Genomic DNA, 27,596 nt, shown 5'->3' on the forward strand with positions numbered 1-27,596 from the left:
AATAAATGATGCCAGACAGCATTGAAAAATACTTGAATGCATCTCCTTAAATCAACAGCAGAATTTGTAACGCATATCTCAATTTTCTCCCTACTCTGGAGAGGAAAACCAGGGAGTGCAATATATCACTTATGTCAGTACAACAACAGCAGTTCTTATTGGTTTATGGGACTGCTGTTCATCTCTGAGCATATTCTTATTGTTTCTAATGCTTCATTTTAGAATCTTTGGGTCAGTGTGTTTTCATGTGGAAAACCCTAGACTGCCCAATAGAGTCTGTTTTGACACTGACTCAAGAGAGTTCCCTGGTGGCTCAGACGGTAAAGCATCTGCCTACAAAGCCGGAGACCCGGGTTCAATCCCTGAGTTGGGAAGATCTCCTGGAGAAGGAAATGACAACCCACTCCAGTATTCTTGCCTGGAAAATCCCATGGACTGGAGCCTTCCAGGCTCCTCTGTCCATGGGGTCGCAAAGAGTTGGACACAACTGAGCGACTTCACTTCACTTCAAGAGAGTTACAAAAGAATCCAATTCAGTGCTTGCACAAATGGTTAATCTTACTTAACACTGCAGTAGTTCTATAAGCACAAACCCTTTGTGCTTTAGTTACGAAATTACACCCAATGACTATTACACCCAATGAAATTTCTGATGACCTGCAGTTAAACTACTGGAGTGATAATAATTCATCCTTATGTGTTTATTTTATAATTTCTAAGGTGTTCCGTTTCATTTGAGGTCTTGAATGTTTAATATGACTAATTGCTTCTTGCTCTGGAAATGAGCTTGTTCTTTGATAAATTGTGTGAGTGTTCAGGCATATAAATTGAAAAGATTTAGATTTCTTGACACTGCATAGAGCATGTAAGTTGATGAAGGGAACCTCATGATTACATGCCAAACAGGTTCTTCAACATTATATATTTCCAGAAAGACTGCTGAAAATTAACATAGAGTTAGGAAAGGTAACTTCCTTTCATTGCAAGGTTTTTGTTTTAAGCTAGAAACTGTTGAACCATCATTGAACAGGCGAAAAAGTCATAAAGGTTTACCTAACATATAATGCAGACACATACACGTACAACCAGCCATTAAATGTTATGTGTTTTCTGAAGCATGTGAGAAGGCCAAGAGTAGACCTTGGAATAACTATAGATGGTGGTGGGTGGGGGAATACAAAAACAGTGCTACCAATTACCTTCATCAGCCATGTCATCTTATTATGTAACTCATAGAGATAATGTGGATGTAATTTGATAGATTGGCTTTGGTTTATCTCTCGAGACAGATGTTATCATCTGAACTGAACCCAGTACATCATACATTCATAAAAGCCAGATGGGTGACATGCCTGCAGTGAGTTTAGTGCCTGCCTATAAAGACCAGATGGATGCCGCTTCACAGAAAGGTTTATGTCGATCAGCTGTGGCTGCCTTCCAGAGAGTGAGGAAATGCTCTCCATTCTCCAGAGAGTTTCTCCATTCTTTGTCCTCTGTTGTAATTGTCTGCAGAACCTTTCAGGACCAAGACTTATCATTGATAGAATCATATGCATCCTGTGTTGAAAGACAGTTGTGCTTTTGGTACATAAAAAAGATAAGGCCCTTGGTAAACACCTTAGCCAGAGAAAATAAACCAGTCCTTGCAAGATGATTTTATGCTGGTCTTTTCTCTCACTTATAAATGGCTTTGAGTCCTATAGATGTAGCTGAAAATATGCAAATGTACAAGAGACTTCTTGGATGGAAAACACCCCAAATCTAGTCTCTTCACTTGTATTAACACACAGGATTCCAAGACCTTGTGGTAAGTAAAAATCAAGCCAATGCTAAATGGAGACTGAATTGATATTCCATCTCTATGTGGTTTCCTCATAAAACATTTATTTTTTGTGACTTGTTCTCTTTGTGACTGGTGCTGACTTGGTGACTAAATTGTTCATGCTTGGTTTCTTCAATTTTCAGTCTTATAAATAGTTTGCTCATGGTATAATATTATGATTTTTAAATCTTGGATATATAACCAACTCTTGAAATTCAAGAGAAAGCCATCGCAAGGCTTCATAAATATTCAGATGTATAAATATCACAAGAACAAATTATTTTCCCCATGAAACTTTTTATATTCTAAGACCCATGACTTTCTTAGATCATTTTGCATTCTCTTTCATTTCTGCTACTAGCAATATCAATTCTTTCTCATGTGAGGATGTTTTTCTTCACAGGATGGATTTGTATCATCTTCTGATTTTTACTGTGTAATAGCAACAAGTAAAGATAACAGATCTTCCAGCTTGCAGCACGTTCAACCCAAATTCTTCAGGGTTACTCACTATTGGTAAAACGATGGATATTGTATCTGTGAATGCTATGCCAACTGTGTTACCTAACCCAGGGTACCTGTGCATGACAAAACCCTTAAGGATTTGGAGATACATGAGATACATGACTATTTATTGTGCCTAGCAGAGTAAAGAAGCATTTGATACAGGAGACGGAAAGTATGGATTTCTTGCCAGCATTGGGGTCTTTGTTGTTCAGATTTCTCCAAGTATTTCTGTGTAGCTTCTCTTCACACAAAGCTTGAAAAACACTTAACTAGACAATGAGTTGAAGGTTCCCTCAACTTTCAGGTGTCTGGAGCCAAGGATTCAGAGGATTTAAATTGTCTGGTGAGAAAGCTAAGAGAAAAGAGAGCCATAATGCACAATCAGTTCACACTGCTCACGGGCCAACAAGCCAAAGAGATGGTTCATCAAATATCCCCCACACTTGGCTCTTCCAGCTTTCAAAGCAGTAGGGTTTCTTCACAGGTATTATGGGGTTGTTGAAAAGTGAACATGGCTCTATTGCTGTTCCCCATCAGAAAGTAGAACTGACAGCCTGAATAGTGAATTACTATTCCTCGGGAGTCTTGGACTCCTGAGTCTGCTGTGGTCTAAAGAGTGACAGGCTGGAGCCCCAGCGCCGCCATGTTGGCAGGACCCTGTTTATCCGTAGTGCTCAGGGTGAAGCAGAAGAGCTGAATGAGATCTCTGGGAATACGGGAATCTGATCTCCTTAAAGATCATTTACAGTTAGAAATAAAGTACTGTGAAAATTAGAAATTGCCATGTCCACTGTTACAGACTTTTTTTTTCAATTAAAAGGAATCAGCATTATAAATAAAATAATAGAGCTTTTAAGATTGTTTATAAAGTGTTGTTACTAATTGCACTAATACCTGTTGCTATTATAATCCAGTTGCTTTGGGAAATTTTATAATTAATAGTAAGTTCTTAATTGGAGTGATAACATTTTCTCTGTTACATTTAATGTTACTTTTAATGAGACTACTGCTTCTAAAATTTATAACAGATTTGGTTACACTGGAAAGAACTCAGAGTTATATAATAAGAGGGTTTAAAATGAAGTTCGGGAGGAATTGAAACTAGGGTTTTATGTTTGTTTTTTGTTTTGTTTTAGTTCGAGGAAGATAAACTGTGATTATATTAATATTTATTATTCAAATATCTGGATTAAAGTGATACTATTTGGAAAGCATCATATTTTGTCTGTAATAATCTGAATATTTACATCCCAAAGTAGACTCTGAAAGATGTTCTAAAGTACCAGAACTATAGAGATAATTCTTATAATAGCAAAATTAAAATAGGCACTTGCTTTTTCTTGCTTGATTTGCATCAGTTTTTATTTCTCTAGACTGTGTATAAACTTAAGGAAAGCAAATACTCATTTTTGGGGGCCAGTTCGTATTCGATCTTACTGGATTTTAACCACACAGTCAGAACAAAACCAAATTTTAAGGACTTGTTTACATTTGGTTTACACATTTCTAGACTTTTCCAAATGATCTAAATAATTTTGGTAGTTTACTTTTGTAACTGAAGCAGATGTATGACATTGACAGAAACACTAAAGAAAGGTTTCAGTTTATTAATTAGAATGTTTATGACTTCTTCAAGGCTGGTATCTAAATGCAAGTTAAGGCATTGGTCTGTGAATTCATTTCTGTTTTCAAGATAGAGCTGCTATGGACATTTAAGCAAGATTTAACTGAAAGAGAAAGTTATCTGGCTAAATTAAAGCATTATAACATTTTAGTGAGGTTTACATTTTGTTTCACTTTCCAAACTTGCAAATGAGTTCCCCCAAGCATGAAAGGCAGAAATAAGAAGGTTGGGAAGAATTCAGTCCCTGTATTACGAAGCTCAGTCCCTGATTTCTGTATAACACCCCATTCCATTTTAATTTATTTCCAAAGTTTGACTGGGATTTCTTTTGTGGTCATCTGCAACTAAAAATGTTGAACTGATAACAAACAACTGTTAAGTTTTCCTTCCAATAGTTAGGCGACAGATAACCCTTCTGACTTAATCGAATGCAGGGAACTTGAGGATGGAACCAAGGCAATTCCTTTTCCATAGTTTTGTTCCAAGAAGATCAGTCAAGATTGAACTTGAAATAGATCACTGGCACTTTCCAAAGTGGTCTCAGAAAATGGTCCCAGATAGGGTCAGTCACTCACTCTCTGACCAGATCTGGTCTAGATCACTTCCATCAGAGATGTAGAGAGAGAATGAAAGATGATCTAGGCTAGATCTCCCGTGTAGTTGTGGCAGTTTTCTCTTTCATCTTTGGTAGTGTGACAGCCGTGGTTAAAGTCAAGTTGGTGTTACCATTTGTACTACTCCTTCCTCAAGGAAAGCTCCCTGGTAAGCAGGGAGCCCTGAAAGACAGTGCAAGATGCAGTAGGCACTTTTGAAGGTCCCTGGCCACCCAACACTTTTCTATAGTATGTGCTCCATTTCTTGCCAATCCTAGTATTTAACACTTTGCTCAGCCTGAAAATGAATGCTTTGTCAGTTTAATAAAACTTTAAGTTAAATCTTTAAAACTGATAGGAAATATATAGCAGATAAGAACTTAGTTACTGGAGAATAAAAATATAAAGAGAGAGAGATGATCTTGAGCCATAACAGATGCTAGTTTCCATCTATAATACTCATTGAATATGACCTTGGAAAACATTAGTGATTTCTAATTTTGTGCTCCCAGGTGAAATGATACTAGATTTGAGAGGAATCCTGCAGCAAAACCACCCTCAAAGATACACAATGTGAGGAAAATTGGTCTGAGTTTTCAGTACATCCTCATTAGAGATCTTACAGTGATGGCTTTATAAAAGTATTTAAAATTAACATGGAAGAATTAGAAAATGTTTATATTCTTTTTGATGGATTAATGCAACTTCTGAGAAAACTAATACATCTAAAAAAATTCATGAATATGGGTCTTAGATCTATAACTCTGTTTATTTCAGGTTCTAGAGGATCAAGTCTGTGATAAAACTGGGGTGCTCAGGTATTATGGATAGGCATAACCCCAGAGCAGGTCCAAGGCAAAAAGGCAAGTGAGATGAAAAGAAGGAATGTAAACATGAAAAGATACATAACCAGGCTGGCCACAGCTTTGTAAGAAACCTAACTGATGAACTTGGTTCACAGAGCTTTCCAAGCAGGTCCTGCCTCAGAGCAAACCTTTGTGGCAGGGGTCCACATACTTTCTCTATAAAGGGTTGGATAGTAAACAGTATTTCAGATTTTGCAGGGCACATATCTCTGTGACAATTATTCTACTCTGTTTTGTTGCGAAGATTGCCATGGACAATAAGTAAATGAATGGGCATGGCTATGAATGGGCAGGTTCCAATAAAGCTTTATTTACAAAAAGAGGAGGCAGGCCAGATTGGCTGTTTAACTATAGTTTGACAGCCTCTGTCTTGGAAAAGGGAGAGGAATTTACTTGACCTTTCTTTCTCTTTTAAAAAACGTGCTTATTTGGCTGTGGGCACTCTGGTTTTGGTAGTTGCAGCATATGGGCTTTGTTGCTCCGAGGCACATGGGATCTTAGTTCCCCGACAAGGGATTGAACCTGCATCCCTCTCATTGCAAGGCAGATTCTTAACCACTGGACCAGCAGTCTCTGACCTTTCTTGTTTCTTCTTTCTCATTGGTCAAAGTTTACTTCAGTTCAGTTGCTCAGTCATGTCTGACTCTTTGCGACCCAAGGCACTGCAGCACACCAGGCCTCCCTGTCTATCATCAACTCCCGGAGCCCACCCAAACCCATGTCCATTGAGTTGGTGATGCCATCCAACCATCTCGTCCTCTGTCGTCCCCTTCTCCTTCTGCTCTCAATCTTTCCCAGCATCAGGGTCTTTTCAAATGAGTCAGCTCTTTGCATCAGGTGGCCAAAGTATCACTTCATGGGGTGGTAATACTTCTGGACTTTGTTACCTGCCTCACCAGGTGGTCACTGAGGAAACAGATATCAGACATCACATTGTGGTGCATCATTTGACCTTGGAAATGTTGGAGGAGGAGTTACAGCCTTTGTGAGTCCATTCAGACTGCACTGCTTCCACCAGTCACTGTGGCTGCCTCCCCAGTAGCAGAGGCTCAGATACTGATGCTGAGGGGATAAGGGCCCATGGTGGAAGCTCAGGCTGCCCTCTTGAACACCCAGCCATGGCCTGGGGGCTGGGACCCTGGTGGGGCTGATCCAAGCTGAGGAACCACTGAAACCAAGCCTGGCAATGTATCCTAGTCGAAGAAGAATGAAAGGTCTCCATTAAGGAAACAGAAGTGAGAAGAGATGATTGAAGTGTATCCGACCTATGCGTTTTGCTTTAGTTTGTTAAAGTACCACCACTATAAAACTGATGGTGCTTCCCTCCTTTTTAAATATTTGATCATCTTTTTAAAAACTTCATTTTTAATTGAAGGATAGTTGCTTTATACTATTGTGTTGGTTTCTGCCATACAACAACATGAATCAGCTATAACTGTACATACACCCCCTCCCTCTTGACCGAGCCTTAGATGGTTACTGAGAAAATTGGGATATAGCCAACATTTGAAGATAATATCCACGAAGACTTTAGTTGTCCTCCCATATGCCCTAGGAGGCTCCTGTAGTCAGCAGAATAGGTAGCTGAGGAGGTGGCTACGGGAGGTCTGGCCCTATATGTCAGAGCAGTGGGCGTGACCCAGTTATTGTGTCAGATAGTCTGGGTTCAAATCCTGGTTTTGTCTCATGGAGGAAGGTGACTCAGGGAAAGTTACCTAATCCCTCTCTGACCCCATTTCCTTGTTTATAAAATAGGAAAATAATACCTAATGCCGTGAGGATCACGAACGTAGTAAGTTAACTGACAACCATAATGCTTGGCACACAAAGGCATTCAGTGAATGGAAAGGATCGGCTGCTTTGTGTGCAGACTTCATAAAGCTACTGTTATATTCAGTGTGAGCCTCTTGAGAGGAAGCTTCCTGTGGATGACGTATTTGGTTTACTGTTCCCTTATTTATCATGCATTTTTCTTGTAAACATTCATCATGAGTGACTGCAACTCTGAGATTCAGTTTTTCTGTTCATCAAAGGAGTTTTTTTTATACCTAACTTTATACTTTTATTGGGAGCATAAGTGATTTAATATGCATGTGTATGAAGTACCTAGCACAGTGTTTGACATATAGTAGGAGTCAGCTCAATGATAGTTACTATTGTTACAATTATTATAATTCAGAATTCCTCTCATACAATAAATAAATCATTCACTGTTTAGGGTCTGTTGTTTCTCCGTAGCCTCTTCCTATAAAGAAGCATAGTGGGTCGTGAACAAATTAGCTGTATCTGTGAAGCATAATAAATATGCTTCTATTTTAATCATTATTAGAGTTGTTTGATAACATCAGTCCTGCCAGGAGCATTGTGCTCTGTGGTGGGCTAAGCACCAGTTGGAAATGGTGCCACTGTGACCTGTAGATGCTGGGATTGTGGGAAAGGAGAGTAGAAGCTCCCTTGTTTTGAACACCAGCTTCTTCCCAGTCACTCCGCTGGTTTGCTTTACATATAGTTAATCACCAGCACAGTCCTATGGGTGTGTGTGCGCACACTAAGCCGCTTCAGTCATGTCTGACTCTTTGCAACTCTGTAGTCTGTAGCCCGCCAGGCTCTTCTGTCCATGGGGTTCTCCGGAAAAGAATACTGGAGTGAGTTGCCATGCCCTTCCCCAGGGGCTGTTCCCATCTCAGGGATTGAACCTGTATCTCTTATGTCTCCTACATTGGCAGGCAAGTTCCTTACCACTAGTGCCACCTGGGAATCACCAACACAGCCCTATGGGTGGGTGTTCTTATTATCATTCCCAGTTTCCTGATGCCTGGAGAGTCCATGGAGCTTCCCCAAAGCTATAGGGCTATGCCGAGACCCAGCCAAGACCCCAGATTGTCTGGTGCCAAAGCCCTTGTCTTTCAGCTATTCTCCTGCTAAATTTCTGTGTGAGAATAGAAATGACATCTCCAGTTCTTCCTGGGCTATAAACTCAGCTTGTGACTTTGAACAAATCATATCCATTTCTAGGCCTCAGTTTCCTAATCTTTAAAATGAGGTGGTTGTATAAAATGAAGTGGTTGTATTCAAATTCCCTTCAGATCTACAATTCTGTGCATAGTGATTAGAAGAAATGTACATAATAATGATAAGTGTGTCTGTGGTGGATGGGGGTCAGATATTGCTGGAGACGGGACAGGCAAGGTATGAGTCCCTCCCTTTCATCCTTGCCCCTGTAGCTAAAGGTGCAAATGCCCTCAGCCAAGCTGTTGCCTTTCAAACGTGAGCTGGATCCGTCACTCCAGTATCTGTCTGTCTCTCCAAGTGAGAGACCCTGTAGTGGCCTATGAGTCTCCCGCTGCTCTTCCTGTCACCCCTTTGTCTCTCTGACCCCATCCCTTACTCTGGCCCTTGCTCACTCCTCTCCACCGGGTTGGCCTCCTTGCTGTTCCTGAAACACACCATGCATGCTCCTGGCGCAGACCATCTCACCTGCTGCTTCTTCTGCCTGGATACCCTCAAGACTTGGCCCCAGGACTTGCCTGGTGGTCCAGTGGTTAAGAATCCACCTTCCAGTGCAGGGGATGTGGGTTAGATCTCTGGGCCAAAAACTAAGATCCCACATGCCGCAGGAAAACTAAGCCTACGCAGCACAACTACTCAGCCTGCACACTGCAACAAAAGGTCCCATGTGCTGCACTTAAGACCCAACACAGCCAAACAAACAAATAAAACTAAAGCTGGGACAGTGTTGTTTAAAAAAATGTACTGGACCCCCACCTCCTCGGGGTCATTGATGTTATGGCGCTTGTCCCATGAGGGCTTCCTAGACCACTTGTTTAAAATCACAGACCCCTTCTCTTCCAGCACTCCAGCTACCAACCCCTTGTTTCATTGTCTGCATAGCACTTATGTTATTCATTTAATGAATGACACTTTGATTTCGTTATTTGTATCAGTTGCCTGTCTTTCCTCCTGTAGAGTAGGCAAAGATGTCTCTCTTGGTTGCTGTTGGATCCCCTATGCCTTGAACAATCCTAGCACATCTTTACATGAGGGAAATCAGAAATAAGGTCATATAGCATTATATATATTTTATTTCAAGTATATATATATATATATATATATATATATATATAAAATTATGCATATGACTCGGAGAAGGCAATGGCAACCCACTCCAGTACTCTTGTGTGGCAAATCCCATGAACAGAGGAGCCTGGTAGGCTGCAGTCCATGGGGTCGCTAGGAGTCGGACATGACTGACTTCACTTTCACTTTTCACTTTCATGCATTGGAGAAGGAAATGGCAACTGACTCCAGTATTCTTGCCTGGAGAATCACAGGGATGGGGAGCCTGGTGGGCTGCTGCCTATGGGGTCGCACAGAGTTGGACACGACTGAAATGACTTAGCAGCAGCAGCAGCATACATATGACTTAGTGACTGAATAACTGAACAACAACAATACATGTGACTTGTAGACATCATTTAAAAATTCATTGTTGCTGTTATTCAGTTGCTAAATCGGGTCTGACACTTTGCAACCCCATGGACTGCAGCAGGCCAGGTATCCCTGTCCTTCACTACCTCCTGGAGTTTGCTGAAATGCATATCCATTGAATCAGTGTTAAAAATTCATATTCATTGAGAAGGAGTTAGTTAACTTTTAATTTTATATAATATCTACCTTAATTTACTACCAATCTGTAATGTGTATCCAAAATTTGAGGGAAGGATAAAAGGCTTTAAAAATTAAGAATTCCCTGCAGATTTCAATTTTTCTAGCAACAATGCTCAAGACTAATAATTTATGTACAAATAAGTGATTAAAATTTTGAGTTTACATATTCAGTGGAAGTTGTATATCATGGCTATCAAAATCATTAAAACATCTTTAAATGAATTAACATATATTATAAATTAACTTCATATTACAAAAAGAAAAAATCATCAAAAATTTTGGAGGTTAAAGTGCATTGAAATGATGCTGATTTGTTGCCAGGACCAGGACTCAGAAGCTACCTTGTTATGATTTCAAGTAGAATTATTGACTATTTTAAAAATTACTGCGTCTCAAACTTTAATATGTAGATTAATCACCCCAGATCTTATTAAAATGCAGATTCTAATTCAAAAGGTCTGGGGCAGGACCTGAGATTTTTTTCATACCTAGAGAGCAGAAAGGTGATACTGATGCTGGTCCTTAGACCATCTGAAGTGGAGCCAAATTCCTAGTGAATCTGCCTCCTCCTTATAATATCATTATGAGGTCAGGTGAACTTGAAGTAGAAGAGACATTTTCTCTAGAAGGAGCTTCATTGAGCCATTGACCAACTGGTGTCAGTTAGTGCTGGAACTTAAGGCTTTCCTGGTGGCTCAGATGGTAAAGAATCCACCTGCGGTGAGGGAGACCTGGGTTCGAACCCTGGGTTTTATCCCTGGGCTGGGAAGATTCCCCTGGAGAAGGGCATGGCAACGCACTTCAGTATTCTTACCTGGAGAATCCCATGGACAGAGGTGCCTGGCAGGCTACAGTCCATGGAATCACAAAAAGCTGGACATGACTGAGCGACTAAGCACAGTGCTGGAATGAAATAGACACTTGCTGTTACAGACATCACATCAGCTGGGAGAGGACCGGATCCCAGGCTTAAGGTGTATCTGACGCCTAAAGGGATGCGGTGAGGCATCCTGACCCTTCTCTATGAGTAGAACTGATTTCATTCCCATATCCCAGCCTCAAACTGGGTTTTCAAAACTCTAATATTTAAAAATGCATTCTCTTATTTTCTAATAACACAGCAGAGATGGGAAGAGAACTGAACACTTTAATCCCTAAAATATGCAGTGAAATTGAATAAGGGGTTGCGGAGGGGAAGAACAACCACAAATTTAATATTTAACCGCAGCAAACTTAGAAATTGCACAGAAAATAACAGGCTTGCCTCTTTTTGCCCCTGCTCTCATTTGGCATGGCTCAGGGAACCTTGGGGAAGAGGGTGTATTCAAGTGACTTGATGCATGTGAGGCTTAGTTTTGCAGGTGGAGTGCAGCACAAGGGTGGAGCGACCTATCTTACTACAGTAATTCTGCTGGATAAACACTGGCCCCTGGGCCCCTCCCTGGAAGCAGTTCTGTTTGTTTGAAGTGGTCATACCAGAGCTTCTTTGGTAGTGATTATTGACAGTACCCAGAAACCTTTTCTCAGCTTGACTCTGGATTGGCTGGAAATATATATTCAGGAAACTCCATTGCTGACATTCTGAAGGGGGTCGCTATTTCAAATACATCTCCATACTACTCTTAAGCTTGTTGAAAAAGAAGAAAGCTGAAAAATCCTTGAAGAGTTTCTTGTTTGTTTGAATTCAGCTAGAAATTCTTTTTGAAAATGTTTTAATTTATTTAAAAAATGGAAGTGTAACTGCTTCACTGTATTATCCTAGTTCCTGCTGTACAACATGAATCAGCCATATGTGTACATACATCCCCTCTCTCTAGAGCCTCCCTCCTACCCCTCATCCCACCGCTCTAGGTCACCACAGAGCACTGAGCTGAGCTCCTTGTGTTACACATCAGCTTCCCACGAGCTCTGTTTTACATATGGTAGTGTGTATATGACAGTCCTACTCTCCCAATTATTCCACCCTCTCCTTCCTCCTCTGTGCCCACAAGTCCATTCTCTATGTCTGTGTCTCTATTCCTGCCCTGCCAAAAGGTTCATTTGTACCATTTTTTCTAGATTCTGTATAAATGCTTTGCTGCTGCTGCTAAGTCACGTCAGTTGTGTCCGACTCTGTGCGACCCCATAGATGGCAGCCCACCAGGCTCCCCCTTCCTTGGAATTCTCCAGGCAAGAACACTGGAGTGGGCTGCCATTTCCTTCTCCAATGCAAGAAAGTGAAAAGTGAAAGTGAAGTTGCTCAGTTGTGTCCGACTCTTCGTGACCCATGGACTACAGCCTACCAGGCTCCTCCGTCCATGAGATTTCCCAGGCAAGAGCACTGGAGTGGGTTGCCATTGCCTTCTCCGATATATGTGTTAATATACGATATTTGTTTTTTGGTTTTCTCTATTTAACTTACTTCAGCTGGGATCTTTAATCAAGTTACTCTCTATCTGGACTTCCTCCTGATTTCTAGGACATGCTTTTGACCCAGTCAAAAGCAATTAACCAAGCTATTATGGTCACGAGAGGTAAGATGTGATGTCCCTATCTGCTTCTGGGTTGGGTGGCAGAAATGTCATCCTGAATTACTCTCTTCACTGTCTCAAATCCCTCCCTTCTCTCTGCCCAGTGAATAGAGGGAAATGGTCTCTACTTGCTAGAGTAGCCAGAATGACATTCAACAGCTTGGGGCTTTCTGTGAGAATACAGGAATCTCAGACTTCCCCACCTCTGCAGTCAGGAAGCCAGCTCCTCATTCAGAAGATCCCTGAGATCTAACTTTGATTTGCTCTCTTAAACAACCTCAGAGCTGAGACAAGTTAGTTCCTCTGTATTTTCACATGCAACACTCACCAAGTGATGAATGTGACATTATAGTTTTTCCTCAGTAGAGCCAGTTCTGGGTCAGTGTTAAACATTGCACAGTTTGGTATATTTCTTCAAGTAGTTTTATTTTTCCAGGGTCATAACAAGTAAGCCAACAGTGTCTTGTTCTCATCCATATTCTCCTGAGTACATAGGTTTTCTAGTTGTTTTCCGTGAAGAACCAGGACTGCAGGAGGATTTATGATTTTGATACCCTAAACAATGTCACTGTCTTCCTGTAGAATTTTTCTTCTGAGTTTGGTCAAATAGTAATAATAATAATAATTAATACTTATTGGGTTTTCCTGGTGGTTCAGACAGTAAATAATCCACCTGAAATGTGGGAGATCTGGGTTTGATCTCTGGGTCAGGGAGATCCCCTGGAGGAGGGCATGGTAACCCACTCCAGCATTCTTGCCTAGAGAATTTTATGGATGGTGGAACCCCATGTGGTCACAAAGAGTCAGACATGACTAAGCACACAACACTAATGCAACATTGGATGGATTTTAAGTTTATTAACTCATTTAAACATTAAAGCCTCTCTATAATGCAGATTCTATTTTAAATCCACTTTCTAGATGAGAAAGCTGAGTCACAGAGAGATTGAGTAACTAGTCCAAGGTCACGCAGCTAGTACTAGTCCTAGAGCTAGGATCTGAACCAGGCAATCTAGCACCTTAGTACATGCTCTTACCCTCTGAGTTATAACATTTTATTACCAACTAAAACAGACTCATGTATTATAACTATTGCTACTTTCTATTAATTACTTTATTCTTTCTTGAATCCTATTTGGTTATATAAGTTCTGTGATTAAGTGATCTAATTGAGTGAGTTTTCAGATATACCAACTGCCTTTTTAAAAAATTTTATTTATATTTTATTGAAGAATAATTGCTTTACAGACTTTTGCTGTTTTCTGTCAAACCTCAACATAATCAGCCATCAGTTCAGTTCAGTTCAGTCACTCAGTCGTGTCCAACTCTTTGCGACCCCATGAATTGCAGCACGCCAGGCCTCCCTATCCATCACCAACTCCCGGAGTTCACTCAGACTCATGTCCATTGAGTCAGTGATGCCATCCAGCCATCTCATCCTCTGTCTTCCCCTTCTCCTCCTGTCCCCAATCCTTCCCAGCATCAGAGTCTTTTCCAATGAGTCAACTCTTCGCATGAGGTGGCCAAAGTACTGGAGTTTCAGCTTCAGCATCATTCCCTCCAAAGAAATCCCAGGGCTGATCTCCTTCAGAATGGACTGGTTGGATCTCCTTGCAGTCCAAGGGACTCTCAAGAGTCTTCTCCAACACCACAGTTCAAAGGCATCAATTCTATACATATATCCCTCCCTTTTGAAACTCCCTCCCATCTCCCTCCCCATCCCACCCCTCTAGGTTGATAAAGAGCCCCTGTTTGAGTTTCCTGAGTCATACAGCAAATTCCTGATGGCTATCTGTTTTACTTATGGTAATGTAAGTTTCCATATTACTCTTTCCATATGTCTCACCCTCTCCTCCCCTCTCCCCATGTCCATAAGTCTCTTCTCTATGTCTATTTCTCCACTGCTGCCCTGTAAATAAATTCTTCAGTACCATTTTTCTAGATTCCATATATATGAATTAGAATATGGTATTTATTGTTCTCTTTCTGACTCAATTCACTCTGTATAGTAGGTTCTATGTTCATTCACCTCATTAGAACTGACTCAAATGCATTCCTTTTTATGGCTGTGTAATACTCCGTTCTGTATATGTACCACAGCTTCTTTATCCATTCATCTGTCGATGGGCATCTAGGTGCTTCCATGTTCTAGCTATTGTAAATAGAGCTGAAATGAACAATGGGATACATGTGTCTCTTTCAATTTTGGTTTCCTCAGGGTATATGCCTAGGAGTGGGATGCCAGGTCATATGGTGGCTTTATTCCTAGTTTTTAAAGGAATCTCCATACTATCTTCCTTAGTGGCTGTATCAATTTACATTCCCACCAACAGTCCAAGAGCATTCCCTTTTTTCCACACCCTCTCCAGCATTTATTGTTTGTATACTTTTTGATGAGGGCCATTCTGACTGGTGTGAGGTGATATCTCATTGTATCTTTGATTTGTATTTCTCTAATAATGAGTGACGTTGAGCATCTTTTCATGTGTTTGTTAGCCATCTGTATGTCTTCTTTGGAGAAAGGTCTGTTTAGGTCTTTTTCCCACTTTTTGATTGGGTTGTTTGTTTTTCTGGTATTGAGTTGTATGAGCTGCTTGTATATTTTGGAAATTAATCCTTTGTCAGTTATTTCATTTGCTATTATTTTCTCCCATTCTGAGGGTTGTCTTTTCATCTTGCTTATAGTTTCCTTTGCTGTGCAAAGGCTTTTAAGTTTAATCAGGTCCCACTTGTTTACTTTTGTATTTATTTCCATTACTCTAGGAGGTGGGTCATAGGGGATCTTGATTTGATTTATGTTATCGAATGTTCTGCCTATGTTTTCCTCTAAGGGTTTTATAGTTTCTGGTGTTACATTTAGGTCTTTTAATCCATTTTGAGTTTATCTTTGTGTGTGGTGTTAGGAAGTGTTCTAATTTCATTCTTTTACATGTAGCTGTCCAGTTTTCCCAGCAGCATTTATTGAAGAGGCTGTCTTTGCCCCATTGTATATTCTTGCCTCCTTCATAAAAAATAAGGTGCCCATAGGTGCATGGGTTTATTTCTGAGCTTTCTATCTTGTTCCATTGGTCTGTATTTCTGTTTTTGTGCCAGTACCATACTGTCTTGATGATTGTGGTTTTGTAGTATAATCTCAAGTCAGGAAGGTTGATTCCTCCAGCTCCATTCCTCTTTCTCAAGACTGCTTTGGCTATTCTGGGTCTTTTGTGTTTCCATATGAATTGTGAAGTTTTTTCTTCTAGTTCTGTGAAAAATGCCATTGGTAATTTGATAGGGATCACATTAAATCTGTATATTGAATTTGGTAGTATAGTCATTTTCACAATATTGATTCTTCCTACTCAGGAACATGGAATATCTCTTCATCTGTTTATGTCATCTTTGATTATTTTTATTACTGTCTTATAATTTTCTGTGTACAGATCTTTTGTCTCCTTAGATAAGTTTTTTCCTACATATTTAATTCTTTTTGTTCCAATGGTGAATGGGATTGACTCATTAATTTCTCTTTTTGATTTTTAATTGTTAGTATATAGAAATGTAAGTGATTTCTGTGTATTGATTTTGTATCCTACAACCTTGGTAAATTCACTGATTAGCTCTAGTAATTTTCTGATACCATCTTTAGGATTTTCTATGTTCAGTATCATGTCATCTGCAAACAGTGAGAGCTTTACTTTTTTTTTTTTTTTTTTAATCTAGATTCCTTTTATTTCTTTTTCTTCTCTGATTGCTGTATCTAGGACTTCCAGAACTATGTTGACTAGTAGTGGTGAAAGTGGACACCCTTGTCCTGATCTTAAGGGGAATGCTTTCAGTTTTTCACCATTGAGAATAATGTTTGCTGTAGGCTTATCATATATGGCCTTTACTATGTTGAGGTTGGTTCCTTGAATGCCCATTTTTTGAAGAGTTTTAATCATAAATGGGTGCTGAATTTTGTCAAAGGCTTTTTCTGCATCTATTGAGATTATCATATGGTTTTTGTCTTTTAATTTGTTAATGTGGTGTATCACATTGATTGATTTGCATATATTGAAGAATCTTTGCATCCCTGGAATAAACCCAACTTGATCATGGTGTATGAGATTTTTGATGTGTTGCTGAATTCTGTTTGCTAAAATTTTGTTGAGGATTTTTGCATCTATTTCATCAGTGATATTGGCTTATAGTTTTCTTTTTTGTGTTGTCTATGTCTGGTTTTGGTATCAGGGTGACGGTGGCCTTGTAGAATGAATTTGGACATGTTCCTTCCTCTGCAATTTTTTTGGAAAGAGTTTTAGAAAGATAGACATTAGCTCTTCTCTAAATGTTTGACAGAATTTTCCTGTGAAACCATCTTGTCCTGGGCTTTTGTTTTTTGGGAGATTTTTTTATCACTGCTTCAATTTCAGTGCTTGTAATTGTGTTGCTCATAATTTCTATTTCTTCCTGGTTCAGTCTTGGAAGATTGAACTTTTCTAAGAATTCTATTTCTTCCAGGTTATCTATTTTATTGTCATATAGTTGTTCATAATAGTCTCATATAATCCTTTGTATATCTGCTTTTATTCTTGATGAGTCTGGCTAAAGGTTTGTCAATTTTGTTTATCTTCTCAAAGAACCAGCTTTTAGTTTTATTAATCTTTACTAATGTTTCTTTCATTTCTTTTTCATTTACTTCTGCTCAGATCTTCATGATTTCTTTCCTTCTACTAATTTTGGGGGTTTTTGGTTCTTCTTTCTCCAGTTGTTTTAGGTGTAAAGTTAGGTTGTCCATTCAGTGTTTTTCTTGTTTCTTGAGGTAGGATTGTATTGCTATAAACCTCCCTCTTAGAACTGCTTTTGCTGCATCCCATAGGTTTTGAGTTGTCCTGTTTTCACTGTCATTTGTTTCTAAAAATTTTTTGATTGCCCTTTTGATTTCTTCAGTAACGTGTTGGTTATTTAGAAATGTGTTGTTTAATCTCCATATGTTTGTGTTTCTTACCGTTTTTTTCTTGTAATTGACATCTACTCTCATAGCGTTGTGGTCAGAGAAGATGCTTGATATGATTTCAGTTTTCTTACATTTACTGAGGTTTGATTTGTCACCCAAGATGTGGTCTATCATGGGAATGTTCCATATGCATTTGAGAAGATGGTGTATTTTTCTGCATTTGGATGGAATGTCCTGAAGATATCAATGAGATCTGTCTCATCTAATGCATCATTTAAGACTTCTGTTTCCTTATTGTCTGTTTTGAGGATCTGTCCATTGGTGTGAGTGGGGTGTTTAAGTCTCCTACTACTATTGTGTTACTGTCAATTTCTCCTTTTATGTCTGTTAGTGTTTGTCTTATGTATTGAGGTACTCCTGTGTTGGGTGCATAGATATTTACAATTGTTATGTCTTCCTCTTGGATTGATCCCTTGATCATTATGTAGTGTCCGTCCTTATCTCTTGTAATCTTCTTTAAGGTCTATTTTGCCTGATATGAGGATTGCTACTCCAACTTTCTTTTGCTTCCCATTTGCATGGAATATATTTTTCCATCCTCTCACTTTCAGTCTATGTGTCTTTAGCTCTGAAGTGAGTTTCTTATAAACAACACATATATGGGTCTTGTTTTTGTATCCATTCAGCCAGTTTGTGTCTTTTGGTTGGAGCATTTAATCCATCTACATTTAAACTAATTATTGATATATATGTGCCTATTGCCATTTTCTTAATTGTTTGTGGTTGATTTTGTAGATCTTTCTTCTTATGTTGTATTTTTTGACTATGTAAGTCCCTTTAATATTTGTTGTAAAGCTGGTTTGGTGGTATCGAATTTTCTTAGTTTTGTTTGTCTGAAAAGCTGTTTATTTCTCCATCAATTTTGAATGAGATCCTTGCTGGGTATAGTAATCTTGGTTGTAGATTTTTCCCTTTCAGTACTTAGAATGTATCCTGCCATTCCCTTCTGGCCTGCAGAGTTTCTGCTGACAAATCAGCTGTTAAGCTTATGGGGTTTCCCTTGTATGTTACTTGTTTCTTCTCCCTTGCTGCTTTTAATATTCTTTCTTTTATTTAGTCTTTGTTAGTTTGATTAGTATGTGTCTTGGCATGTTTCTCCTTAGGTTTATATTATATGGGACTCTTTGTGCCTCTTGAACTTAATTGACTATTTCTTTTCCATGTTGAGGAAATTTTCAACTATAATCTCTTCAAAAATTTTCTCATACCTTTTCTTTTTCTCTTCTTCTTTTGGGACCCCTCTAATTCGAATGTTGGTGCATTTGATATGGTCCCAGAGGTCTCTGAGACTGTCCTCAGCTCTTTCATTCTTTTTACTTTATTCTACTCTTCAGAAGTTATTTCCATCATTTGATCTTCCAGCTCATTGATTCGTTCTTCTGTTTCAGATATTCTGCTATTGATTCTTTCTAGAGTATTTTTAATTTCAGTAATTGTGTTGTTTGTATGTTTATTCTTTAGTTCTTCTAGGTCTGTGTTAATTGATTCTTGTATTTTCTCCATTTTGTTTTCAAGGTTTTTGGTCATCTTTACTATCATTATTCTGGATTTTTTTTTCAGGTAGTTTACCTATTTTCTCTTCATTTATTTTGACTTCTGTGTTTCTAGTTTCTTCTTTCATTTGTGCAGTATTTCTCTGCCTTTTCATTATTTTTTTTTAAATTACTGTGTTTGAGGTCTCCTTTTCCCAGGCTTCAAGGAAAGTTGAATTCTTTCCTTGAAGAAGGTTGAATTCTTTCTTTCTTTTGGTTTCTGCCTTCCTAAGGTTGGGCCAGTGGTTTGTGTGAGATTTGTGCTGAGTTTTTGTTTGTTTGTTTTTCCTCTGATGGGCAAGAGAAGGAAATGGCAACCCACTCTAGTATTCTTGCCTGGAGAATCCCATAAACAGAGGACCCTGGCAGGCTACAGTCCATGGGGTCACAAAAGTTGGACAGGACTTAGTGCACTGTCTGTCTCTGATGGGCAAAGCTGTGTGAGGTAGTAATCCTATCTGCTGATGATTGGGTTTGTATTTTTGTTTTATTTTTTGTTTAGGGGAAGTGTCCTGCACAGAGTGCTACTGGTGGTTGGGTGATGCTGGGTCTTGTATTCAAGTGGTTTCCTTTGTGTGAATCCTCACTATCTGACACTCCCTAGGGTTAGCTCTCTGGTAGTCTAGGGTCTTGGAGTCAGTGCTCCTACTCCAAAGGCTCAGGGCCTGATTTCTGATCAGGAACAAAGATTCCACAAGTGGTTTGTTATGGCATTAAGAGAGATTAAAACAAATATCCAAAAACAAGAAACCAAAGATGAACCCCAGATAAATGGCAGCTACAAAATCAGGCAAATAATAATTAAAATAATGGAATATATATATACACCCATGAGCATAGTCAAAATAGTCCAACAAAAATAAACAGCAGATTGACTTGGCAAACAAAGGAAATCAAAACTTATATTTACCAGTTAAGAAGAAAACTAAGTTAAGTACAAACTGGAAAATAAAACTAAAGCAAAGTGCCAAGTGGGTAATAAAGCAATGAAAACAAATCTCACAAATATATTGAGAGGAAAGGAAAGAAAGAAAAGAAAGAATAGACATGCAAAGTTACATAGAGGTAGATGAAGAAGATTTATATACATTAAAGATTAACTGCAAGGGGAAAAGAACAGTAGGAAAGACAAAGGAAATGTATAAAATATATAATAGGTTTAAAAAATTAAAAATTAAAATTATAAAGGAGAGAAAAGAAAAAAGAAAAACAGAAGAAGAGAGAAAAAGGGGGGGCAAAAAAAGGAAAGTTCCACAGAACTCCTAAGGCCCAACGTAGAGGCAGAGGTTTATAACAACAATAAAAAGTGTGACTGAATATACACGTATATGTATACACCCATAAGCAAAATTGAAACAGCCTGACAAAAGTAAAGTACGATAGATTGACTGGATGAACAAAGGAAACCAAGAATTATATCTACCAGAACAAAGCTGACTAAAGCAGAAACTGGAAAACAAAATTAAAGCAAAGTGCCAACTGGGGAATAAAGCAATGAAAATAAAACTAACAAATATGTTGAGAGGAAAGGACAGAATTAAAAGAAAGAAAGAATAGATACGCAAAGTTAAACAGAGGTAGATAAAGAAGATTTATATACATTAAAGATTAACTGAAAGGGGAAAAGAGCAGTAGGAAAAGCAAACAAAGGATAAATGTAGAAAAAATAATAATAGGTTTAAAAAGTTAAAGTTAAAAAAAGAGGAAAAATCCACAGAACTGCAAAAGCCCAATGTAGAGGCAGAGGTTTATGTGACTGAGGAAAAAAAAGCTCAAAAGCTAAATTGGATTTCTTAGTGCCAATAAAATCAACAACTACAACAGAGGTGGAAAGAAAGGAAAAGAAAAAAAGAAAAGAAAAATCCAAAAGAATCTATAGAACAAGTCAAAAAATAAGAATAATAAGTGTTTTTCTTGAGTCACTGCCATCAGAGTCCTTTCCCTCCCTGGGAGTCAGTCCACCTTACCTCCCTAGGATGCCCTCCAACACTGTGCTGATCTCTGGACCTGTTGTGGGGGCAGCTCAGGTTCTAATCTGGTCCTACTCCTGTGTGTTCTTGCCTCCCATGCCCACAGCTATCAGAACTAGTGCATTTTCTTTTGTAGGAGCTCTCAATGGCCTTTTATAGATTCCATAGACACAGAGTCTGCTTAGTTGATTTAATCTGCAGCTGTACAGCTGATGGGAAGGTTTTGGGTCTTCTTCCTTAGCCACACTGCCCCTGGGTTTCAATTGTGGTTTTACTTCCACCTCTACCTGTGGGTTGTCCACTGGGATTTAGTTCCTGAGGCTGCCCTGGAGGACTTGGGTTTGCCCCTGTGAGGGCCAGGTGGAGGTGGTGCAGCTGCTTGGGGTCACAGGAGTTCTGGCAGCACCAGGTACTCAGGGGAGCTGGCGGCTAGGGGAGCAGGAAAAACAGTGCTCTAGAAGGGGATGGCAACCTGTATTGGCCAATATACTCCAGTATTCTTGCCTGGAGAACCCCCTTTCTGACAGAGAAGTCTGGCAGGCCCCAGTCTACAGGGTCACAAAGTCGGACACGACCGAAGCAACCCTACGTGCATAGATGCGAGACTTTTTTTGCCTATGGCAGCTCTGCCCCAGTGAGACTCGAGCGTGAAGGTGTTGCAGCTGCTTGGCTTTTGGGGGCCCTGGTGGCGACAAGTGTGCAGGGACACGCACTGCCTCTGCCTCAGGAGTTATGGCCCTAGCAGAGTCTTTTTTCCAGTGTCTTGTAGCTGGCGACCAGAAGGCCTCTTTGGCCAGTCTTTCTCCGTAGCTCTTCTGGTTCAGGCACTTAGAGGGCTCCCTTGCCTGGGGTCCTTCTCTGTTGTTCAGAACATCAGGCACATAGAGGGGCCCCCCTGGCTGGGGTCCTACTCTGTAGTTTGGTGCGTCAGTCACTGAAAGGGGCACCCTGGGTGGGGTCCTGCTCTGTAGCTCAGCGCCTCAGGCATTTGATGGACCGGCCTCTCTGCTGCTCAGCTGCGCGAGCTGGCGTGTGGGGGGAGAGAGGCTATGGTGGTGGCTCCACCCCCTAGCGTGACTCAGCAGTGTGGCCTTGCTTCCATGGCTGCCTGGTTTTCCCCCACCAGTATTTCCCACCACAATCTCCTCCCTCACATCCCCTCAATCCATCTCTCTGCAGTCAACAGCAGCCCTTGCCCTAGGATTGCTCCGCAATCTCTAAACTCCAGCTCCCAGCCACTGAGCCTTCCCAGAGACTAGCTTTTCTTTCCTTGGTATGTATGGCTGCAAGGACTGTCTGATTCTCATTCCATTTACTCTGCCACAGGTCAGCTGTTTCCCTCTCAGCCTTAAATGTTTCTCCTCTGACTCAGACAGTTGCCCCGCTGTAGGGATTGGACCCCTGCTTCAGTTTCCCCACCCACTGAGGGCAGGTCCAATCATAATAACACTCCTGTTTTTCCTCCTAGTTCCTTCATCCTACCGAGTTTTGCGTGGTTCTATATGTTCTTTTCCTCTGGTCAGGTCCTCCTGTCTGCTCTCAGCTGGTGTTCTGCACGCACTTCTGTGTCTGAAGGTGTATTCCTGATGTATCCGTGGAGAGAGAGGCACTCCACATCCACCTCCTCCTGCGCCATCTTGTTCTCTCTTTGCCTTATCTTTTTGATACATTTAGATTTTGGTATTGATGTTGTCTCAGATTTTCCCATAATTCTTAATTTAAAAAATGTCTCAGTGAAAATACTTTTATTTCTTACTTGCTAACAGATTTCATGACCACACAATGACAAATATAGTAATCTTAAAGACGACCATAAAAAACTTATCCAGGTGTGTTTTAGCTTTTGAAAGTAGTCAAATCATGCAAAATGGGCAAGATGTGAATTGAAGACTACCACTTTACAAGTCTTAAAAGCAATCTGTGTATTAGAAATCCCATTTTCCTTTTATAGGTAGACAGTGGGCATACAAGCCTCATATGACTTAGGAATATATTTGCTTAATGACTTACCAGATCAAGCACCAGTTCTGGTTTATGAGCATGGCCCTGTCTATTGCTATGTAGATGATGGATTGTAATAAGTGTGTTCAAGGACATGAGATCACATCTGCAGAGAAATTCAGAGAATATCTTCTATAGAGTGTGGAAGAAAGAGAAAGCTAAGAGAAAGCTTTCTGGCTAAAAGAAAGCTAATTTTTTGTGAAGGTATTACTTCATCTTTCTATATATTAATCTATGTAAAATTATACAATCAATTCTTTTATCATATTTCTTTCAAACCTACTACATGAATCTTGGAATATAAGTGGATATCATTGGATGATAGCTGTTTGATTTCACTTCATAGCCTTGAGTTTCTTTCATTTTCATCAAGGCAACATATTGAATGAATGTATTTTACAAACAGGACTTTTTGAATTCTGGTGTGTGTGTGTGTGTGTAGTACATCTAGGAACAAACATGTTTCAGGGTAGACCCTCGACATTGCAAGTTTCAGTCAGAATTATTTTTTTAAGACTTTGGTTATCAACCCAAGAAACATGGCCTTATAATGTAAATGCTGACATAACCTTTAGATATACCTGGCTATAAATCAAGGTACTGTAAAGCACCATATTTGAAAAGTCAAGCAAGATAAAGTACTGAGTTAATGTTCATTGGGAGAAAGAGAACACTCAACTAGTTAAATACTTCCAGTTTCAGTTTTGAATGAAATATAGGCCCTTTTGCATCTTTAGTAACAAAATCAAATGTATTAAAATGATTCTCATATACAAGTGAAATGAATGTCAAAAAAGATTCTCTATGGGGAAAAGAAAGATACATCAATTAGGGCTTTACTGTTTTCCAGTCCATAACCAAATCTATAAATGCATTCAGTTACTTCCCTAAGGAGTTAAATATCTATCCTGCAGGTTTTGCTGAAGGTTGAAAAGGGATTCAGTCCTTCCTGAGTGCTGAGGAAGACCAAAGAACATGAGCTGTCAAACGGGATATCGTGCCAGCAGAATTCTCATTGAACACTTGATGTCATATGTCATCTGACACTGGCTTTTCAGTCAGGTCATTTCAGGATAAGGTAGGACTGCAAACACAGAACCAACTTAGTGGGTGTATTGCTACCAAGTTTCAGGGGTTTGGCTGGCATTCCAGAGTTTATTTGAATTAATCTTCATTCTCACTGGCCTGCGGAGCTCAGGGAAAACTGGCTTTTCAGCCAACACTTTCATTGCTTCCTGATTGTGCTGATATCAGAAACACCACAAGAAAAGCACTTGAGAGATTTTTATAGGAATAGTTTGCTTCAGGGAAGGATGAACTTTCTGCCAGAAGGTACAAAGACTATCTGTTTATTGTTTATTTGGGACACATGGCAACTAGCCTCCTGTTTACTAAAGCCAGTCTTGTGGGTGTGCTGACAATGTATTTCTGGGGATTATTTAGAATTTACACTTTCTCCAGTAGGTTGCAAAGAATTTTCATTGATTGATTCAACAGGTAGAATTTACCAAAAGATACAATCAATTCTATCTGTGAATCTATAGAAATTCTAGTTGTATTTTTGAACCTAATAGATGATGATTGAACTGAGAAAGTATTAAGCTAGATAAAAAGCACCATATTTTTCTGAATTTTAAGGTCTTAGGGTTAAAAGACATTATGAATTACATGATGATCCTTACACTGCCATATATTCTCACAGTTTCCAGTGAAGACACTTGGAGTCTTTCCTGAAAATAATTTCTACACACTTATAAAATCCCATTTATGCTTTAGTAAATGTTATGGAAAACCTGTGTTCTGTTCAAACCTCTCTGAGTAAGTGTGCCACTTTTGATTGGGTTTTGTTTGAGGTTTTGAGTGTACATATAAATAAAACTAAGTGGGTGGGAGGGAGGTTCAGGATGGGGAACACACATACACCCATGTGAACAGGTACATTCATGTGAATGTATGGCAAAACCCACCACAATATTGTAAAGTAATTAGCCTCCAGTTAAAAAACAACAACAACAACAACAAAAAACCTAAGTAGGAAAGGAAGAACCAGCTTGATTAATGGCAGGGTGAATAGGAACACTCATATTGTTGGGCTTTCTTCAAAGATACATTTGGTCCAGTGGTTGAGACTTCACCTTCCAATGCAGGTGATGCAAATTCAATCCCTGGTCAGAGAGCTAAGGTCCCACATGCCTTGCTGCCAGAAAACCAAAACATAAAACAAGCAATACTGTAACAAATTCAATATTTTAAAAATAAGCCCAAATTAAAAAAAAAAAAATCTTAACAAAAGAAAAAGGTGTGAGAACACAGTTTAATACTGGAAGTCTAGATGAGGCCTCTGGCTTCCTCTGAAGGAAGTCTCAGTCCCTATGGCTGTCACCTGTGCAGTGTGACAAAGGCTGGCCGGCCGACCGTGCCTACCTGAGCCCGGGAGAAGGGTGGGGAGCAGCAAGGGCAGCCCCCTCTCCACTCTGGCTCCTTTCCTGCCAGCCTGGGCTATTTATCCACTGCCAGGCTTGACTGACTTCCTGTGGGTTAAGAAGGGGAGCAAGGCCTTCTGAAGCCAAAATTTAAAGAGATAGTGGGAGTGATGTGCTCTGAGTAGATACAGAAAGTGAGAGAGGGAAGCAGGACACGCCAGGTCTTTCTCAAAACACAGTAACACTACCCTCTGTTAAAATAGGCACTAGAGATGCAGGCTTCCGTCCAATCAGATGAGAATGTTCTCCGTCAGTGGGGCGGTGGGAGGGGCTAAAGCAGGGGCTGCTGTCTTCTTCTCTAGGAGCAGAGATTGGGGTGCGGGGCAGTGGGGGGTGGGGGTGGGTGTTCTTCTTCCCCAACACCACACATCCCTGCTGACAGTGATTCCCACCCCCGATGACTCCCCAAACTTGCTTGAATACCCTCAGAAGCTGAACGTTGCCCCTAGCAGCCCATTGTGATTGACAAACATGGTAGGGTTCTCATACGGAGCCCAACACGCCTGGTGTCTTCCATTAGATCCTTTATTGACTTTTTGGAGCAGCAAGGAGTAGGTCTAATCGTGCAACTGATTTTCAGTTATTTGAGTCTGTTGTCTCTCTGCACACCCCTGTCCTTCAAACACCACATCTACCCATGATATCCAAATGCATTCTTTTTTTTTTTTTTAATTGGAGGCTAGTTACTTTACAATGTTGTAGTGGTTTTTGCCATACATTGACATGAATCAGCCATGGGTGTGCATGTGTTCCCCATCCCGAACCCCCCTCCCACCTCCCTCCCCATCCCATTCCTCAGAAAGAGAGAACCAGGAAGTCTTTTCTAAAAGTGTAAGGATGCTTAGCATCAGTTTGCTTCCCCCTCCTCCTCCTCAGGACTGGGAAGTTCAGGTGAGAGCCTGCCGGACAGGTGGCATTGACTGGCAGGACACCTGGCACATGAGCGGAGCAGGGGCAGTGGCTCTTCTCTCCTCTCCCTGAGCAGTTGTGAGGGCTCCTGCCCGCCTCTGCCTGTCTCCCTTTGCCTCTGCTCTTAAAAGTGAAACGCTGCACAGTCGGGAGGACTGGTGCAAAGAGTTAAGACACGTAGAGCCAAGAAAATAAAGAGTCAGATGTCCCGGCAGCTTTCAGTGCGTCCTGATTCTCACCACCCCCAGAGCAACCATGAAAGTAGGAGGGACCAGATGAAGACATTTAGAAATTGGTTCCGCTCCACAGTGATCCGGAGCAGGCTGGGACTCGGCTGCTTTGAGGTGGCTTGAGAGCCTCCTCTCTGGTGTCTGAACATTCACGTGGCAGCGCCGCTCCCTTTTGAAACCTCTCTGACTCACCCTAACCTTCAGGTAGGGAGACCGAAACTTTTCTTAAACACACACACACACACACACACACACACACACACTTTGAACCCACAATCGAATGAAACCAAATTCCACGGAAATCCAACAGAAGTGTGTAATCAGCATAGCCATGGCCAACTTCTGTCTTGAGTACGGATCCCTGTCGGAGGGAAGTGTGTGGGTGTTTATGTCGGATCTTTGCCATTCTTTGGGTCTACAGTGAGACCTGCGCTAGTGAGCTGAGAATTCCATTTTACTTAAAAGTTGCAAGGGGAAAAAGGAAGTGCACTTAGGGTGCAGTGTTCAAACCAAACAAAAGGAAACAAAACAAGATCCCATACAATGAGGAGGCCCACACTTTTCAAACTGTACCAGCTGTTGGAGAGTTGATTACATGAACTTAGACCTTTCTCTGAGATGGGTCTAAGGTAACATGAATGTATGTTATTGCATGGTTGCAAATGTAGCGAGTATTTTGGTGCAGAGTGACCCCCTGAATACCTGCATGATGACTTAAAAACATTCATAGAAAAGCATGAGTGTGACATGAAATGTGGGCTTCCCAGGTGGTGCTATTGGTAAAGAACCCATCTTTCAATGCAGGAGGCATGAGAGAGGCAGGCATGATTCTGGGTTGGGAAGATCTTTTGAAGGAGGGCATAGCAACTCACTCCAGTATTCTTGCCTGGAGAATCCCATGAA

General features: G+C 40.3%; 1 long non-coding RNA gene across 3 annotated transcripts in view; it reads left to right on the plus strand.

The window, feature by feature from the left end:
* LOC123330009 overlaps positions 1-27,596 on the plus strand; it is a 98,877-nt gene that overhangs the window by 50,565 nt on the left and 20,716 nt on the right. For 2 of the 3 annotated variants that reach the window (XR_006545689.1, XR_006545687.1), the window contains one exon: positions 23,986-24,149. This is a non-coding gene — a long non-coding RNA (uncharacterized LOC123330009). Of the gene's footprint in view, positions 1-1,289; positions 1,808-23,985; positions 24,150-27,596 lie in introns of all 3 variants that reach the window. The other variant, XR_006545688.1, reaches the window with a different exon arrangement.

Source organism: Bubalus bubalis, chromosome 17, assembly GCF_019923935.1.
Source record: "Bubalus bubalis isolate 160015118507 breed Murrah chromosome 17, NDDB_SH_1, whole genome shotgun sequence".
NCBI lineage: Eukaryota > Metazoa > Chordata > Mammalia > Artiodactyla > Bovidae > Bubalus > Bubalus bubalis.